This window comes from Pinus tabuliformis, chromosome Q, assembly GCF_031772625.1.
Source record: "Pinus tabuliformis cultivar Carrire ecotype Pingquan chromosome Q, CPIR1, whole genome shotgun sequence".
Lineage (NCBI taxonomy): Eukaryota > Viridiplantae > Streptophyta > Pinopsida > Pinales > Pinaceae > Pinus > Pinus tabuliformis.
Window position 1 is genome coordinate 756,996,499 of NC_142296.1, and position 5,179 is coordinate 757,001,677.

Sequence of the window (5,179 nt, forward strand, 5' to 3'; positions counted from 1 at the left end):
TAGAACTTCCTTGGTGAAGGATTCTTGTAATAAGATTGGGATTTTCATAGACAGGAGGAGGATCAGGATCCGGATTTGCTCTGGTATGTCTTTTGGAAGCCAGTGTGTTATTATTTCCAAGAAATCAAATGGACATTAACAACTTGTTCAGCCTATCAAATCCTAAACTCATCATCCAAATCTTTGAATTCTCAGATGTACTGGGGTGATCTGTAAGTTAGATACTTCATTTATAAGACTAGACTGGAGATTAACTGAAGTAGCTTTTATCTACTTGCACTAATGCAAAGCAAAAGCGTTTCGAAGGCTACCTGGCTAATCTTCAGGCTTCGTTTGTTGTTTAAAAAATGAAGAATACCAACAAACAAATAATGTATTCCCCAGTGGAGTCGCCACTATGTTAGTGCCTAGATTTACCTCAGGCTGAAAAGGTAGGATCCAGGGCCAACATCAAACCACGCTCAGCCTGGTAGCTAGCCCTACCAGGTCAGGAGAGGGCTCTCTCCTGGTCAATCTCAGCAAATAATGATCAATGAGGGCTTGAGATGACTGAAATATCTTCTGATCTTAGGCTAAGTATGAATGCAATAGGGTTTGATTTGATAAAATGATGATTTTATTGGCTCAGAGGGAAAGGCACATTTTGGGGTGCGGGGATTGAGGCTCAGTTCTGCAGAGATCTCAATGGGGCAAGGTAGGCAGTCGTTTTGGCACTTATATTTGAGTGAAATGGAAGGAATAGACAGGTGAGGTGTTGAAGAGGGCAAGAGCAGCATGAATCCTCCCCAAACAGCTAAAAACATCAAATAACTAAAGCAAACTTCAAGTAGAGCACTGCACTTTCAATGAATTCTACTTACAATCTTGTTTGTTTAGTTTAGAAGAAATAAGATAGATAATGGCATGCAATCACATAAACAAAATCACAATTACAAAGAGAAGCACTGTACCAAGACAAATTTCCACATGAATCCCAAAGAGTGCTGCAAATCCTGGTCTCAATTCCTTAGCCAAAATACTGAAAATGAATGTACAATGAATTTCAAGGCTTTCTCAAGAGTCCAACCATGCTAATGATTGAAAAACAACATAATATAGACAAAAATAACTCATCCTTGCCTCTAGGGGTCGAGCTCACCTATTTAAGAGCTGATCTAACTGATTCTAAACTGAGAACTAGAAACTAGGCAACATAACAGCATGCCTCTAGAAACAAGGGAACTGATTCATTCAGTTTCAAACAACCTTTAAATTGATGAATCTACCTATACAAGTGAAAATATAACATATTTACATAATGATCCATCAATTTTAATTAAATTACATCATAAATTTTCCATTATGAAAGTGAAAAAGTCAAACTAGGCAAAACTAGGCGAAAAACAGAGCAAAACTTGGTCAAACTGGCAATTTTTTCTCTATGCGCTGCGCTTGATTCTCTATGCGTCATGCCTGTTTGGACACACTTTTGGAGGCCTTCTCGATGTCCAAATGAGCTCCAGGTGTGCTTGCTGAAAAGGTTTTCCTGTCTGCTTTCCAACCCAAGTGGAATTTTTCAATTTGGCCTCGATTTTCCCCTCCAAAAGTCCATTCTCCCAACATTGCTTCCTGCATGTCATAATAGGGGTAGTGGGGTCATTTTTTGAGTGTTTTTGACCTTTTTGAGGGCTCAAAACCTGCCCAAATTTCTTGGCCATAGGTAGGAAAGTGTAACTTTGCATGAAAAATCCAAAAATTCTGATTTTTTGTGATTTCGAGGCCCCTAGCAAAAGCGAGAGCCATGTGGCGCGGCGCATAGGGCAGAAAAACCTATTTTTTGTGCCAAAATTTTGCAAAATGAAAAAATTGCTCCAAATTTCTTGAAATTTGGGCTGAGTCTTCTTTATCAAGCATGGTGTTGAGCCAAGGAAGCCTCAGCCAATATCTGAAGTCCTTCATCCTCTTTTTTCCTCCTTGATGCTCTCTTTAACTTTGCTTTCAAACCCCTGATTCTCGCTTGGCACAACAAGTTCTAGGACAAATAATGGTATGACAGGTTTCTAAGCATATTATTTTCATTGATGGCCTTCTCCAGCTTCCTCTACAAGTGGATATTGACTCTTTCAAGCCATGACTCCCTGTCGGCATTGATTTCTTAGTCTAATGAAGTGAACTCAACCCTCCTCCTTTGGGCAGCTTGGTGATTCTCTCGAATGTTTTGCAACTCCATAATCACCTGCTAGTCCTCAAGATACTTGTTCCTCTACTCCAGGTACTGTATAGTCCATTGGGTTCTATCCAAGTTGGTAGACAAGGCATCAATGTCTGCCTGCTGCTACTTAATGATTTTTTTAAGATTTGCGCCCGTATCGGTATCATCACCCTCAATGAGGATGAAATCAGTCTCCTGCTCACCTGATGGTCCTTCCTCCTGTAGTGGCCTCTTGCCTCGGTCCTGAACCTATTGTGCTGACGATGGAAGCGAGGCCCCTTCCACCCCAGGTGGAGATAACACTCGCTTTATTACTGCAAACAACCGTCTACTGCCCTTCTGATAGGTGATGACCATCGGTGCACTAGCAGTCTCATGGCCCTCATACTGATAGGAAGGTCCACCTGTCTCATGCCCAGCCTCTGAAGGTAGCTGTGAAGCTTTGAAAAACTCATGGGAGATGAAGTCATCCCAAGTGATGCCCTGTAAACCAAGCTGATGAATGACCACAATTTTGAAAAGAGCAAAATGATAAATACTGTTGAAGTGCTGCTAAGGGGTCTTGTGCTGCACAAGAGTGTTCATCTTCTCTATGTTTCGGCATATGAAGTAAGGAATGTTCATCATCCGTACCTGAGTAAAATGCATCAGCAGCCTGATGTGATAAGCATACAAGTGGGAGAACCGGCCCTCACAGTTGAAATACTTCATGATGAGTTTCAGTAGAAGAGCATATTCATCTTTGAGGTACCAAAAAGGAAAAACTCTCTTGAGCTGTCTCAAAAAGCCGGGCTTGATATATGGTTCATAATGTTGCCGGTTAATTTTCTGCCTCTTGTTCCATGGCTCTCTAATGTTAGGTATGCCGATTGCTAATGAAATGGATTCTGGTGTTAATGTGAAAGTGACACCAACAAGAGTGGCTTGATCACCATGTAAATGAAACACAAATAAGTGGGCCAACTCATGATGAAACTGAATGCTAGCAACCTTCTCAAAAAATTCATAACATGACTGATGTTGGAAACAGAAGATGGCAAGAGGGCAGGCCTGTAATTCAGCAAGAGTGATTGTTCTTCTCTAATTTGTTTGCCACATTTATGAGGCCTCCTAGGCGCATGTCCCTCTGTGGGTGAGTCACTTTGGGTCTCCTCTTCATAATCATATGAGGGATCAGATGCCATGGCTGCTGGTAGATAGACTGTCTTGGAAAATTAGGTGCTGATATGTCAAACTATCTTGAACTACCTTTGATGATGTGTTTGACCTCTGCCACCAAGGGAAAATAGTGAAATGAGGGACTGTAAGGGAAGGGAAAAATAGTGGGGGATTAGGGATTGTTGGGATAGATTTAGTTAGGGAAATATGGGATGTTTTGGGAGTTTATGTATAGGATTAGGGTTTGGGATTTTACAATTGGGATTTTGGGAAAGGGAACTTGGGATAGGGGATTAGTGAATTTAAGGGGTAGGGGAACTTAGGGAATAATGAAATCAATGGGAAAGATGGGATAAGGGAGTGATGGAGGAATGATGCAAAATAGTTAATCAAAACCCTAGGCAGCAATTTACTTTGAGGAATTTCAAATGGTAGGGTTTGATTGTTTTAGTAAACACTCACCATTCATTAATCACCATAACATAAACACCAACTTGGATAATCAACAAAGGTGGAGCTCTACCTACTTGGAACAAGACAAATTCAGGTGTTTTTAGCGATTGGAGGACGTTCTAGCAATTTTCAGGCCCTCTAGTTGTGTGCGCCACGCATCCAGCCCAATGCGCTGCACCTCCTGCCCAGTGCGCTGCACCGACAACTTACAACGATTTTCATCCAAACTTCACACTCACTCACCAAAATCGTTTTTCCTTGCTTCTCTTTTCTCTTGGAGTACAAATGAACTTCAAACATTTGGAGAAATGATTTATATATGGAGCCTTTAAATTTTATTTTTGCCAAACCCACTTTCATAATGTTTTGCAAATGACTTTATTTCAAACTCTGTTTTTGGACTTTTTCACTTCCTTTTGGGTTTTGTGACGAACTCAATGACCTAAGCTTTGCTTGTTTTGTAGGTGATGGAGCTTCGGGGGCTAAGTAAGGAAACCAGGATTACAGATGAAGGAATTTACAATGAGGAAAACAAAATTTTCATGATTTTTGTACAATAGAAGCTAAATACTCTATTTTTTCCTCAAAAACAAAATTTTCATGATTTTTGTACAATAGAAGCTAAATACTCTATTTTTTCCTCAAAACAGAGTTTTGAGGAAAAACACATTTTCAAACACTTGGTGATGAAATTTATTGATGTTAAACCTCCTCATGGCCTGCTGGTAATTATTGGACACTTTAAAACATTTTTTGACGAAACCTTAATGAAACCCTAGACCTAATTGACAATGAAACACTAAAGACAACCTTTGCAATTTTAAGAAGATTGTATATGTTTTTTTTTAAATGAACAAACATGAGCCAACATGTAGATAACATGAGGGAAACTGGAGGAATGCCACTACCGTTAGATGATCTGTGCGCCTAATGGAATGCAGATGACTAGGCGGGACACCTAATATGAAATGTAACAAGAGAATTTGATCTCTGATGGAGGGATGAAAATACTGACTCTAACATTGGCTCCAATGGGTATGGTAGCTCCTTGGAGGTGCCAAGAACTACAGATCTCTGGGAAAGTAGGCAGTGTCTTCGTCCATTGGGCTATGGAGTCAATAACTTCGAAAAAACAAAACTGAACTCTTGACTTAAAGACTCAATTTCAGGACTGAACGTGACTCAAATGGACTCATTTTTAAGACTGAAATTGACCGAAAGACCTAACTCTAACGAACTAAACCAAAACTAAAATCAAACCTCAACTTTATAGCCTTCACCTCGGGCCCCAAGCTGAAGAATGAAATCAACACACTCTTGCAATGGAATTTAAACAAACTGGTATAAACAATGATGAATAGAACAGCAGAAAACAGA